The sequence below is a fragment of the Schistocerca americana genome, chromosome X (genome assembly GCF_021461395.2).
Source record: "Schistocerca americana isolate TAMUIC-IGC-003095 chromosome X, iqSchAmer2.1, whole genome shotgun sequence".
Taxonomy (NCBI): domain Eukaryota; kingdom Metazoa; phylum Arthropoda; class Insecta; order Orthoptera; family Acrididae; genus Schistocerca; species Schistocerca americana.
In genome coordinates this window covers 612519001-612534384 of record NC_060130.1, presented here as the reverse complement: position 1 = coordinate 612534384, position 15384 = coordinate 612519001, and the positions used below count along the sequence as shown (strand labels likewise).

The 15384-nt window shown below is 42.8% G+C and overlaps 1 long non-coding RNA gene across 1 annotated transcript in view; it reads right to left on the bottom strand.

The window, feature by feature from the left end:
• Positions 1 to 7391: 7391 nt before the first annotated feature.
• The window catches only part of LOC124554782, an 86133-nt gene continuing 78140 nt past the window's right edge, over positions 7392 to 15384 (bottom strand). The window contains exon 4 of the long non-coding RNA XR_006968448.1: positions 7392 to 7502. This is a non-coding gene — a long non-coding RNA (uncharacterized LOC124554782). The remainder of the gene's footprint in view (positions 7503 to 15384) is intronic.

Sequence of the window (15384 nt, the reverse complement as noted above, 5' to 3'; positions counted from 1 at the left end):
GGGTAGAGCCACGGGTCGTAAAACATCTGAAATGTAACGTCCACTGTTCAAACTGCCGTCAATGCGAACAAGAGGTGACCGAGACGTGTAACCAGTGGCACCCCATACCATCACGCCGGGTGATACGCCATTATGGCGATGACGAATACACGCTTCCAATGTGCGTTCACCGCGATGTCGCCAAACACGGATGCGACCATCATGATACTGTAAACAGAACCTGGATTCATCCGAAAAAATGACGTTTTGCCATTCGTGCACCCAGGTTCGTCGTTGAGTACACCATCGCAGGCGCTCCTGTCTGTGATGCAGCGTCAAGGGTAACCGCAGCCATGGTCTCCGAGCTGATAGCCCATGCTGCTGCAAACGTCGTCGAACTGTTCGTGCAGATGGTTGTTGTCTTAAAACGTCCTCATCTGTCGACTCAGGGATCGAGACGTGGCTACACGATCCGTTACAGTCATGCGGATAAGATACCTGTCATCTCGACTGCTAGTGATACGAGGCCGTTGGGATCCGTATTAGCCTCCTGAACCCACCGATTCCATATTCTGCTAACAGTCATTGGATCTCGACCAACGCGAGCAGCAATGTCGCGATACGATGAACCGCAATCGCGATAGGCTACGATCCGACCTTTAGCAAAGTCGGAAACGTGATGGTACGCATTTCTCCTCCATACACGAGGCATCACAACAACGTTTCACCAGGCAACGCCGGTCAACTGCTGTTTGTGTATGTGAAATCGGTTGGAAACTTCCCTCATGTCAGCACGTTGTAGGTGTCGCCACCGGCGCCAACCTTGTGTGAATGCTCTGTAAAGCTAATCATTTGCATATCATAGCATCTTCTTCCTGTCGGTTAAATTTCGCGTCTGTAGCACGTCATCTTCGAGGTATAGCAATTTTACTGGCCAGTAGTGTAATTCTCTTTCGCTTTCCTCATGGGACGTAGCTGGTGTTTGAGAAACGTTTTTTTTAGAAGGATGACTTACATCTTCATTTTTTATTTCTGTGTCCTCTGTGTCGTCATTCTGAAAAACATATGAAAAGTAATGATTACGTTTTACTTTACAGATTCCAAAGGGTGCTGAAGAATGGAAGAATTTTGTCAGAAATTTCGATGTGAAGCGGAACTTTCCTCTCTGCATAGGAGCCATAGATGGCAAACATGCAAATTACATGGCCTGCCAATACTGGAAGTGAATATATTAACTACAAAAAACATTTAGCATTGTCCTTATGGCGATTGCAGACGCAAATTACTGCTTTCAATATGTGCATGTTGGTTGACAGGGCCGGATATCTGACTGAGGAGCTTTTAAGAACAGTTCGTTTCACAAAGCGTTAATGGAAAATAAATTAAACATTTCTCCCCCAGAAGCTCTTCCGGAATAGAAAATTTGCCACAGTTACCAAGGTCGGAGGAAAGAATACTTAATTACCAACTTTCACGTGTTGTCAAAAACGCTTTTGGAGTAATGTACCCAGTTTTAGAGTGTTTAGGAAGCCAATGTTACTTAAAGATGAGAATTATGAAAAAGTTGCAAAAGCTTGTATGTATCTCCACAGTTTTTTAAGACAAAATGCAACGTCCAGAACTGTTTAATCACCTCCAAGTAGTCCGGACACAGAAGACGTAGATAATGGTGTAATTACTCTTGGAGAGTGGAGAGAAGCTACTCGCAGCTATATAGATTTAAGGAATTTATCAAACGTACCTCGAAGACCTTCCTGTGATGCACAGGCAGTACGAGAGGAATTCAAAGAATATTTTATGACACCACATGGAAAGGTTGAGCGGCAAGAGGGATACCAATGGTATCATCCTGCATCACTTTATGTTAACTATGTTCGTACTACAACGCACATTCATTTACTTAAACATTTAGTTACCTTCTTCCTACAAACTTGGTTTTGTGGTTTACTATAGCTAATGAGTTTAGAAACTACGTTTACATCTATCGATTACGTACTTATTCGAGTCCATTTGGTAGAATGTACTACATGCAGCCTGTTCATTACAACAATTTAAAAATATTGGGACTTTCTAAGAACAGTATGAAGATTCCTATTTTATAAATATACTTATTGATAATTTTCTGGCCATGGATTGGTATACTACAGACGTCAGTTAAGAAATATGAGTAGTTATTGAAATCGAGATACTTACAATTGAGCTGTCATTCCTGCACGTGGTTCCGTCACATATAGGATGAATTTTAATGATTAATATGCGAACCACTTTTTTCCGTGTTGGGCGCTGAGCCGCTTTTTTATTCGTTACGCGCGTGTGTTCGCGATGAAATGCACTTCTAAAATTTGAATCTTCGTCCTCACAGCGTCCTCGTCGATTTTTTTATTTAGAAGTGAGATTTCGCGCACCGGTAACGTCTCTTTCAAAAAATGGTTCAAATGGCTTTGAGCACTATGGGACTTAACATCTGAGGTCATGAGTCCCCTAGAACTTATTACTATTTAAACCTAACTAACCTAATGACATCACACACATCCATGTCCGAGGCAGGATTCGAACCTGCGACCGTAGTGGTCGCGCGGTTCCAGACTGAAGCGCCTAGAACCGCTCGGCCACACAGGCCGGCGGTAACGTCTCTTTCACTACATTATTTTTATAATTACTTTTACGTGCGTTCCACAGTAGAACCGCTCAGCCACACAGGCCGGCGGTAACGTCTCTTTCACTACATTATTTTTATAATTACTTTTACGTGCGTTCCACAGAACTTCAGCTTTCCTGTAGTCCTCTATGAACACTAAACACTCCTCATTCAGCCACTCTATAATTTCGAATGTACTGCTGCCGTATAGAAAATGTCGCACACGAACCCATTCGCATACAGCTACAGCTTGCGACATGACACACAGTGATGTCTATGCCGCGTGAATCACACACACACACACACACACACACACACACACACAAGATACCACTCACATATCCTGCGTGGAAAGGAGGCAGTGTGAGAGCAGGTAGAAAACACTTTCCTGTTAGGCCTCTGAACAGTACCTCATGGTCCCCCAGCAAACAGAGCTATACGACCCTTTCTTTCTACTCGTGGCCATACGTCTCTTTCTTTCTCTTTGTACTAATACAGCGTCTAGTTTTAGCGGGTAGTAATACTTCACTGTCTTTGAACAGTCATGTATAGATTCCGATTGCTGTCCCAGGAATAAGTCATAATTTCTACACAAAATGACACGTATAATCAAAGTTACATAAGATAACTATGATATATAAGGGGTTAGATGGTGGTTACTTAGGACAGAATATCTTGTCCGTGACAAACAAGCAGACATGGCAGAAAATTAGTCACCTCCAGAAGATATCACCGTTTAATACCGCCTCTGTCCTTCATGATGGCCTTCATTTGGTGAGGAAGAGAGTGCACAAGTGTCTTCAGGTATGTTATAGACAGCTGAAGCTACTCATTGATGTTTAGATCCTACAGAACTACCAAATTATGGGGCTGTTTAAAGCTGTGTTTCATCTGCTGTTTCAAACAGTCACAGAAAATTTCTGTGCAGTTAAGATCGGGTGATTTAGTGGGCCAGCCGAGGTGTCATAGAATGTCTGTTCGTCAAACGAGGAACGTATGCGTTTATTCCTGCGAACACAGTTGACGTCATAATTGAAGTTGGGGGAGGGGGGGGGGGGGGGGTTACCACGGCATAATCTCCTGGCCCCTGCCGAATCTGTCATTTCCCTCTGTTGTACTACCACTGGACTTTGTCAGCAACGCTCGACGGCAGGTGATATACTCTGAAACATTTCCTCGCGATATCTGGGCTACCGCGGATAATGTCACGTGGAAAACTTCGAACTTGCTCACGTTGTTATCAAGTTTCACTTACTATATTCTGTGACAAAAGTTGAACTTTTCGTACTTCATGAATCAACTCCTTCTTCGTTTACTATCGGATTTTTTTTATCGTGGAGACTTAAATTTAATCTTTAATTACAAGCGAACCAATAGACCTATCGCAAAATGAGCTATACCAGTATTTTTCTTGTTTTCTTTCTGCGTTAGGCTATATGGAGTAATTTGGTTTTAGAGTTGAATATATGTTTTGTATTTTAGACTGTAGTAAGGATTTTCCGGTTTACGGCGTCTTCGTTACGAATTACTCACTTCAAAACTATATAGGGTGTTACAAAAAGGTACGGCCAAACTATCAGGAAACATTCCTCACACACAAATAAAGAAAAGATGCTATGTGGACATGTGTCCGGAAACGCTTAATTTCCATGTTAGAGCACATTTTAGTTTCTTCCTCCTACGCTCAATGGAGCACGATATCATGATTTCATATGGGATACTCTACCTGTGCTGCTAGTACATGTGCCTTTACAAATACGACACAACATGTGGTTCATGCAAGATGGAGCTCCTGCACATTTCAGTCGAAGTGTTCGTACGCTTCTCAACAACAGATTCGGTGACCGATGAATTGGTAGAGGCGGACCAATTCCATGGCCTCCACGCTCTCCTGACCTCAACCCTGTTCACTTTCATTTATGGGGGCATTTGAAAGCTCTTGTCTATGCAACCCCGGTACCAAATCTAGAGACTCTTCGTACTCGTATTGTGGACGGCTGTGATGCAATACGCCATTCTCCAGCGCTGCATCAGCGCATCAGGGATTCCATGCGACGGAGGGTGGATGCATGTATCCTCGCTAACGGAGAACATTTTGAGCATTTCCTGTAAGAAAGTGTTTGAAGTCACGCTGGTACGTTCTGTTGCTGTGTGTTTCCATTCCATGATTAATGTGATTTGAAGAGAAGTAGTAAAATGAGCTCTAACATGGAAAGTAAGCGTTTCCGGACACATGTCCACATAATATATTTTCTTTCTTTGTGTGTGAGGAATGTTTCCTGAAAGTTTGGCGGTACCTTTTTGTAACACCCTGTATAGCTTGAAATGATACATCCGATGTTAATGCAAATTTAATGGGCTATAGGAACATACACGGGTATTGCAAATCTCAAGTTACAGAAATTTTTTTCATCATCCAAAAAATATTCTTACGATTGTTCTAAAATAACTTTTTTTCAGTCCAGGATAAACATATAACAGAAAGCACCTATTGGTTTTGGAGGTCTCTTTTGTTGTTATAAGAAGCTACAACCATTTTGGTCGAACAGTGTGATATGGCTTCTACACTAAAACGCAAAGAAAAGAAAAAAAGACTGGTATAGGCATGCGTATTCAAATACATAGATATATAAACAGGCAGAATACGGCGCTGTGGTCGGCACCCCCTTATAAGACAACCAGTGTCTGGCGCAGTTGTTCGATCGGTTACTGCTGCTGCAATGGCAGGTTAGCAAGATTTAAGTGAGTTTGTACGTGGTGTTATAGTCGCAGCACGAGCGATGAGACACAGCGTCTCCGAGGTAGCGATGAAGTGGGGATTTTCCCGTACGACCATTTCACGAGTGTACCGAGAATATAAAGAATCCGGTAAAACATCAAATATCGGACATCGCTGCGGCCGGAAAAAGATCCTACAAGAACGGGACCAACGAAGACTGAAGAGAACCGTTCAACGTGACAGAAGTGCAACCCTCCCGCAAATTGTTGCAGATTTCAGTGCTGGGCCATCAACAAGTGTCAGCGTGCGAACCATTCAACGAAACATCATCAATATGGCCTTCCGGAGCCAAAGGCCCACTCGTATACCCTTGATGACTGCACGACACAACGCTTTACGCCTCGTCTGGGCCCGTCAAAGCCGACATTGGACTGTCAATGCCTGGAAACATGTTGCCTGGTCGGACGAGTCTCGTTTCAATTTGTATCGAGCGGATAGATATGTACGGGTATGGAGACAACTTCATGAATCCATGGACCCTGCATGTCAGCAGGGGACTGCTCAAGCTGGTGTAGGCTCTGTAATGATGTGGGGCGTGTATAATTGGAGTGATATGAGACCCCTGATACGTCTAGATACGACTGTGACAGGCGACATGTACGTAAGCATCCTGTCTGATCACCTGCATCCATTCATGTCCATTGTGCATTCCGACGGACTTCGGTGATTCTAGTAGGACAGTGCGACACCCCACACGTCCAGAATTGGTACAGAGTGGCTCCAGAAACACTGTTCTGAGTTTAAAGACTTCCGGTGGTGACCAAACTCCCCGGACATGAACATTATTGAGCATATCTGGGATGCCTTGCAACATGCTGTTTAGAAAAGATTTCCACCCCGTCGTACTCTTACGGATTCATGGTGTCCATTCCCTCCAGAACTACTTCAGACATTAGTCGAGTCCATGCCACGTCGTGTTACGGCACTTTTTCGTTCTCGCGGGTGCCCTACAGGTTATTAGGCAGACCTACCAGTTTCTTTGTCTCTTCAGTGTATAAAGAGTGATATTTAAGACTGGTTCTGTACTGGTTCTGTGCGTGATGGGCTTTGGGAATAACAATGGGCAGTGGCGGAATCAGGTGCTACGTAGCCAGTCACAGAAAAACCATCTTCCAACAGCCAGGTAGTTCGCGGCAACGACGCTTTCATTTTTGCAGCTATGAACTCGAAGTTTCTTGTGGGTCTTAAATTATTTCGGATACAAAGATCTCTCGAATTAAATTGTTTTACTGTTTGATGGCTAGAAAGTAGTGTAAATCTAAATGTCTGTATTTATTTGGTATGGATTACAGCAGTTTGAAACATAAAACGACGCCGCGAAACGCACCAGACAAAAACATGAAGAATGGTTGACCACTGGTGGCACGACGATTCGGTCTCCGTCGACCACGTGAACATCTCTGTTGAATGAGCTCGGCACCTCGAGCGAGCCAAATTCGTAGCGAGTTGATTTTGCACCACAGGTCTGCAAACAGGCGTTTTGTTCGTTCATGCTCGCTAGAGCCCACCGCGCTCAGGCATGGCGTTGTCAGAGTACGAATACTCGAAGAGAGTAGGCCGTGGGCGAACGAGGCGCCGTGGGGAGGCCAGAGACCGGCCGGTCTGGCCCGCTCCCAGCGCTGCTGCTGCGACCACTTTAGTAGCAGCTCTGTGCGTCTGCAGGCTGGTGTCATACTCTCACCAGCTGAAGAAACCACACTTACATCACTTTAGTTACGCTGTAGACTTATACTCCTGCATGGTATTATCTAATCGTGATATCATTGTGATCCTCAGGAGAAAATAACTTGCTTCATGCAACAACGAAAATTAGGAAAAGTCTGGAGGTTCAAAGGAAAACTATGTAACTGCCAACTTTTGGGGGTCTCGTTATGTAAAATCACAGTGCTGGTTTTTGGAACACCATCTGCTTTATTGATTCAAATGTACATATGTCAACTTGCCCATCTAAGAAATTAGAAATCTAACACGAACAAAATTGTCTACAAATTATTCCTTGTTGGCATAGTTACAGTGAAATGACTCGTTTCTCACCGAGTTTGCTTCGTCCCTCGCAGTTTACGTTCCATGCCACACTGAAATTTCTTTCGCTGGTCACATTTGAGCCTGGAACACAAAACGTTCTTCTCGATAAATTAGATTGGTTGGGAAAGAGCCTTCAGGCACGTTTTCACCTCTCAAGTGGATCTTCGTCGTCACCACTAGTCATTCGGGTTAAATACAAGTTAACCTCATCGGTAGATTGACTATCAAATGTCGCACAGTCTAGTCTCTCCGGAAACAGAGACTTCAATTTTTTGGTTGTTGAGTGCGGATGACTCTCTCTGAACAGTCCTAAATAAATATTAAAAAAAAAAAAAAAAAAAAAAAAAAGGCTCAGATGGCTCTGAGCTCTGAGCACTATGGGACTTAACAGCTGAGGTCATCAGTCCCCTAGAACTTAGAACTACTTAAGCCTAACTAAACTAAGGACATCACACACATCCATGCGTGAGGCAGGATTCGCACCTGCGACCGTAGCGGTCGCGCGGTTCCAGAATGAAGCGCCTAGAACCGCTCGGCCACTCCGGCTGGCAAATATTTACAGATATCACAAAAACAGAGTAAGATACTACCACCACATTATAATTTTGTTTTGGGTTATCAGGAACTGATACTTCAACATACTTTTGATACGCAGTATTTAACCTCTCACCACTGTCAGAATCAGTTTAAAAATGGTTCAAATGGCTCTAAGCACTATGGGACTCAACATCTTAGGTCATAAGTCCCCTAGAACTTAGAACTACTTAAACCTAACTAACCTAAGGACATCACACACACCCATGCCCGAGGCAGGATTCGAACCTGCGACCGTAGCAGTGCCGCGGTTCTGGACTGCAGCGCCAGAACAGCACGGCCACCGCGGCCGGCTCAGAATCAGTCATTAATTATTTCGAATAATCGGTAGGGCGACCACAGAAATGTTGCTATTCTGTGCAACCTCCGAATTTCGACTTTCTCGTCTGTCAGACGGAGACAGCGGTCTTTCAGCACTCGTAGTATCTACAGCTAACAGATAATACGACAGTTGTACTTTACTGCCAAAATACGCTGGTGACACTAAAACCGACATTTTGCAATTAAGCCTGAGTCTGGAGTAACCGAAACGTATCTCTGTATCTTTTGGCCCCGTATTACAATTACTTTTGAGTTGGTGCACCCATAACAAAACAAACTGAATTGTCGGGAACATCTTGCCTTCCAGTACTCCTAGTGCATCTTTGAATGCCTCTAAAAATAGCATGAGTTCTTTTGCAGTGTCCTTGTCGTAACCAATAAGTTTTTCAGAGATGTGTTTCTCCAGAAGCATTTCCATGATTTTCTCGTACTGCCTAACTACATACTGTAGCATTCTAAATAAGCTGTTCCACCTACTATCCGTTTCTTGCTTCAAGCTTGTCTGTATCGAATTCAAGTCCCTTTTGTTTATGAAATGGATAGTATCTTTGGTAGCATAAGTCGCGGTATAAACCACTGCAGTCTCATTTATCAAGTAACAGTCGTCAAACATGTTTTTCAAAACTGTATTCAAATCGTGTAATACATGGATAAGGCTGAAAAGATTGGAATGCCTTGCACATATCAATGCGTCCGTCAGTGAATAGAGAAATCTTATTAAAATGCTGAGGATTTACTCCTAACAATTTGAATAATGTTTTATCGGCGTAGGTCTTCATAAATTTCCCAGATATTTTCTTCTGAGAATAGTGAAGTGTCACCAATACCATATTTCGCAGTGTCTAATGTCGATAAGCAAAGTGCGCAGTAATAGACATGTAACACATCTATCGATATGTACCCAGGCGTACGGCCTACCCGACGGGAGGCCCTAGCCACACGACATTTAATTTCAGTCCATATATCCTCTGTGAATCTACATGCATTCGTACGTATATCCTGGATAATACTGGTTTAATACGCACTCGTATTTCATTAGACTGTCTTTCAGTGTTTCACGATACTGTCATAGGATGAGACAAACTGTTGGAAACGTCTACATGCATTCATTCTGAACTGGTGTTTACAAGCTCTTGACATAAAGCGCGCAATCCTACATCTAATGTTAATGTAAACGGACGAAGATCTCTGGCACACATTTCTACGCACGTTTTTACTTACTGTAGCTTTTAGTGAAAATGGTAATGCTTCAGAGCTTACACTTTGACGTGTTCTACAGAAATGTGCCTTCAGATGAGTGGTGATGGATGTGTAAGACAGGAGAGCAGGGCACTTGGCACAGTACATGTAACCGACAACCTGGTCAGTACTAATGAAAACCTTTCCCAAACATTGCTACGACCACCTTTTTTCACACTCGGGATATTTTCTCTCAATCAAGTTTCGCTCTCGCACTCCCTGTCATCTCACCTTCAAGCGCCATGATCCATCAGCGGCTACTAAGCGGGGCTCGGGTGGCTATAGCACACGACCGGGCATTCGAGCGAGCGATGTTCCAATGAGCGCCAAGGACGTCGAGTGCAGCTGCCCCTCTCCGAGCAAAGCGGCTGTGTTGGCATCAGCCAGACTTGCTTGCACCGAGCGCTTCAAGCGACCATACACTTCAGATGCAGCCCTCTATTCTGCACCCTTGCCAAAACTGCGAAAACTGCACACCCCTTCCTCCCCTCTTCTATTGTGAAACCACAATTTTGCACTTATTTTATACACAGATTTAGCAAATCTAGCTAGACTATATTGACGAAAAATATGGCACACCGAAAATTAAATGCATAATTGTAGCAAAGAAATTAAAAAAAAATGGTTCAAATGGATCTAAGCACTATGGGACTTAACATCCGAGGTCATCAGTCCCCTAGACTTAGAACTACTTAAATCTAACTAACCTAAGGACATCACACACTTCCATGCCCGAGGAAGGATTCGAACCTGCGACCGTAGCGGTCGCGCGGTTCCAGACTGAAGCGCCTAGAACCGCTCGGCCACACCGGCCGGCAAAGAAATTACAAACTGAACAAACATTCTAAATAAATTGAAAGTAAAACAAAATCTGTATCTTACTGTTCATGCCAGCTACTGTATATTGATTCTATTATGATATGTAATAAAGGACAGATTTTATTTGCTCATCATAAATTATTAATAGTGGGTAAATTGTGAACTTAAAAATAAAATAAAAGGTTATGTGCTTAAGGGCTGAGAAAATATGCGTTTCCAGGAATTACGTTTATACTATAGTTTTACATTGCATTTCCTTGCAATGACTGAAGTAAATTAATTGATTATGTCATAGAATCCATGTTTACCTGCTGTGTCGTATTCTGTCCATAAGATGGCTACATTTCACAACCTACTTTCAACCATACTCAATCATAAGTGTATTTTTTTATCATTTTTAATTCGCTGAAACTGGGAACCGAAACCTGGGAGCAGAATAAGTACTGGGTGGAGGGACAAATATATAGCATTTCGTCTCTACCTCCTTTCCTTATTTCCTTCAACGTTGCGTCACATGCCAGTCTTCAGTTGGTAAATATCAGCAAAAACTGGAAGCCTTCGGTCATCTTCCGGGGTTGGACAAAAATATAGAAACACCAAGAGAAAAGCATGCTTGAACATAAATTCAGATGCTAGCCAAGCCTGCATATTGCACAGTTGCATTTGACCACGAACGGTACCTTCCCATGGAAAGAGGGTTTGAGAGTAGCTGACTGTAGTGCTTTTTCTTCAGAGTCCTCTATAAAACAATGGGCCACCACAGGAGGCAGAGGGCTTCCCATGGGAAACACCATAGTCAGCCACTCTCAACCCCTCTCGTTTTCTGCGGTATGTGAATGAAACATTTGTGGTATGGCCACATGGACTTGATACTCTACATACGTTTCTTCACTATTTAAATTCGCTCCATCCCAATACAAACTTCACAGTGGAAGTGGAAAAAGATGGTACTTTTCCTTTTCTCGATGTTTTTGTACGAAGGAAAGGAGATGGTACCTTGGGACACTGTGTCTAACGCAAGCCAAGGAAGGTAGATCTATATTTGCAAGCCACAAGCTGCCATCACCCTGCACAATGCGGTAGTGAATTACGTACGTTAGCTCATAGAGCGCGTGTGGTATCTGATCCTGAAAGCCTGTCGAGTGAGATACAATATTTGCAGACAGTGTTCTGAAAAAACGGTTATTCTGAGAGACAGATACGTAATGTATTCAGGCCAAAGGGACTTCAACCTAGACGCGTTGTCTTGTGAAATCAAATAAATCACTTTGAAACACCTCGTATGTATGACAAATACGAATGCCCTTAAGCGTGGTCCGAGTAGGGCAAGCGAGTAGGGACGTCAGAACTGGCGAGAGAGCGAGTTACGGACCCCTTTATTCGTTAATCGCGGCCGGCAGGCTTCCTCATGACACTTGACGCTGCAGCGGCGGTGCGACGTCGATTGTATTCTATTTCGCTGTGTGGCGGAGTGCTACCCGTTTCATAGCCCAGGTCATTTCTATATCCCTTATCGCTGGAAAATTATTTGACTGGTTTTTGAACCCATAGTGAGTAAACCAATGTTTGTAATTTTCCCCTGCAATACAGGGTGTTCCAAAATTACACCGACAAACTTTGAGAGGACGTGGAAGGTGTCTCGACGAACAAAATGAGGATAGGAATCCGTGTCTCTAAACGACATCCAACGACGTTACAGAGCGTCGAAGTTGTAGACGCTGGCGCCTGTATATGTGTATGCATACAGGCTGATACCTTGATGATGTAACATACTTTCAGCGATGATGGAGAAGATTAACGTATGAATTTTGGGTGAGGGACCGAGGTACAGAAATGAAGGAGTCGAAAGTTACGAGCGAAAATCGTTCTGATACCTCTGACAGTGCAATAGACATACCGGTACTATTGCCACGATTGAAGGGTATCTAAGTTTCAGATGTGGTAGTGTGGACCAAAATAAGAAGAAAAGTTCGGTGAACATGGGCTCTAAAATGCGTACCTGAGGAGCTCTGAGCCCTTCTTTATCTTCGCTACTGTGAAACACATTTCCTCTATTGAACAAGTGCTCATTGCTCCTAAGGTGTGAAGTGTAGAGCCCCCGTTTACTAGACATTTTTTCTTGTTTCGGTCCATACTACCACCTCTGGAAGTTCCTATCCTACTACCTTAGCAACAACAGTACCAGTACATGTGTTCCACTGTCGTAGGTATGTGAATGAGTTTCACTTATAACATTCGAGTCGTTCGTTTCCGGACCAGCCTTCCTTACCGCAAATTGATACATTTATGCTTCTCCATCATCCGTGAAAGTTTGTAACATGAACACGGGATCACCCTGTTTGTACAAACACTCCGGGTAATCCTTATTAACGTTTAAAAAATCCCAAAGCGATGTAGATGACATCGAGACAAGTAATTTAATACAAGTAACACGGAGCCGTAAATGTCAGTAAATATCTCAAAAGTGGATGGCAAATGTTGAACGTGTTACGTGACCAGTTGACGTAGGCCTGCATCGCCGCGCGTGCAGTGGTGGAGCCTATCGACCTGTCGCTCTTGATCGTGCCAACCCAAGTATTCACGTCCGTGTGGCTCCGGGCCTAAACCTAGCGTAATGCGCCACAAGGAAATAAGTATAAGCTCCAAAATTGCATAGTTAGCAGTAAATAACGTACGTGTTCTTTACTAAATAAAGTCTGCAAAAAAAAAAAAAAAAAAAAAAGAGAGACCAAAGGGAAGAAATACAAAATTAGATCAGCTTGACGTCACTTGTTCAACATGGGGTATTTCCCGGGATTTTCGGCCCCATGTGTCTTATGTTAAATTACTTGTATCAGCGTCATCTACTTCGATTCGATTTTTTTAACGTTAATAAGAAACAACCTGCATAAGGCACCGGTGTCTGTAACTTCCATACTCTGTAGCATTGTTGGATAACGTTCCTGGACATGGCTTCCCATCCTCATTTTGTTCCTCAAGACACCACCTACACCGCCTCGAAGTTTGTCGGTATAATTTTTAACACTGTGCATATAATCTAACAGAAATGGAAAGTGTCACAATAGGAACACATTAACCTAACGCTACCAAACTGGTAGTTCAGTTATTTACATGGCTGTGGGCAATGTTGTTTAAGTTTTCATTCTTTTACGAAATTATTTTCAGTGTAGAACAAAGCCATTCCTACGGAAGGAGAATGGTAAGGGGACATGATGGGTACTCGATGTGTCTAAAGTTACTGGAACCATCGCAACACAGCAAGCCCAGTGGAAACTCGCGCAGCGTATTGCCATCTTTCTGACTTTGAGGAAGGTAAAAGTATCGGCAATGGCGGCCTAGGGGCGTAATACAGTCTGATATAGTGCAACGGCTGCGGAATGTGTGATGTCGATATGCGCTGGGGAAAACTGTGGCAAGAAGATTAGGCATAGTTACCTCCAGTAGGATTGCAACACGAGAAGATTGTAGAGCTGTTCAAATGACTGTGATGAATAGAAGGATGACAAGAGTAGCACGGTGGGTTTCATTCTGCATTACAAAACACCCCAGCAGTGCTCAAGAAGGGTCACCGATAAGATAAGAACTTCCGGTCATAAGGTATCACTGTAACTGGTAAGTAGTAGGGTATTTGGACAGATTCTGGCGGCGATGAAGATCTCTCGAGGTCACTGACAACAACTTCTAATATCTGGTTACGTACTGAAGCATTCGGGTGAGATCACCTACACCTCCCTACCCCTACCCCCACCCCCCCCACCCTCCACCCCCCCCCCACCCCCCACCCCCAGCGAAGCACCGTCCAACCCACGCACATGGAGAAATTGTGTGAGGTATATTCAAGTTCAAAAATTAACCTGATACTGGTCATGTGGTCGCTGGACAGTTGTGTGACATAAAATTCATGGGAAACCTCTGTCTCTCTTGACCAATGGGAACACATTGAATTGGTGGGATCCCCCTTCCTCCGCTTATTATTACCAGTTCAGTTGCATAGACCTCTTCGTTCGAGATCTGTGAATCATAAGAAGAGGTTTAGGTTTGCTATAACAGATTATTATTAAAATAATTTTTTCTTTAGAGTTCTATAGTGAAAAGTTCAGTAAATAGTGATAAGTCTACAACAAATTAACTGATTTATCATTCACAAATATTTTCTGCAATACAATTTCTAACAGTACTGTTTGATTTTTTTATGAAACGATTTTTCAATTTTTAATGCTTTTATTTACAACTGTTATGTACAATAAATATTTTTGATGACATATACATTTGTTTATTTACAATAATTCGCAAAGCTATTTTTCTGATGACATACAAGTTTGGTTTATTTGCAATGACTTTTTTTAAATTCCTTCTGATGATTTATATACATTATTAATACTATCAGGCACTCTAAAAATTTGTAGAGGGAAGAAGAACTTAAATACTATGTTTCCCCCTAAATTTGTGCTTTGTAATTTTTTTCATTCTACATGCAATATTTACATTTTAATCACTGATTGATTTGATCATTCTACATATAGTATTTATATTTTAATTATTTCTTCCTATATAACACATGTAGGGTGATTCAGCTGTCCCTACCACTATCGTTACACGCAACCCGCAATGTTGCAGTTGGTATTTATAAACCATGTGCGAGATTTTCGTATTCTCTCACTCGCTACGTGCAAACTATTAGTCGCACAGAAAAAAGGAGCAAGGCCTTTTTCAGTAAATTTAATGTAGTTAAATTTTGTATTGCGATACTTTTTCGTTGGAGGCCACGGTTTTAGAGTTATTCTAGAAAAACTTACAAAACTGATCTTGAAATGCATGTCCACCTCACACTCATTGCTCACCAGCCAGATTTTCTAGAACGCGTATGTTGCTTGTGGCAATTCCTCCTGTCACTGTACAAAAATATCCAACTACATGAACTATTCCCGATATTCGACCCTTTTTTGTCTCTACTGGTTGGGCTTTTATGCCACCAGCATAGTCGACTACT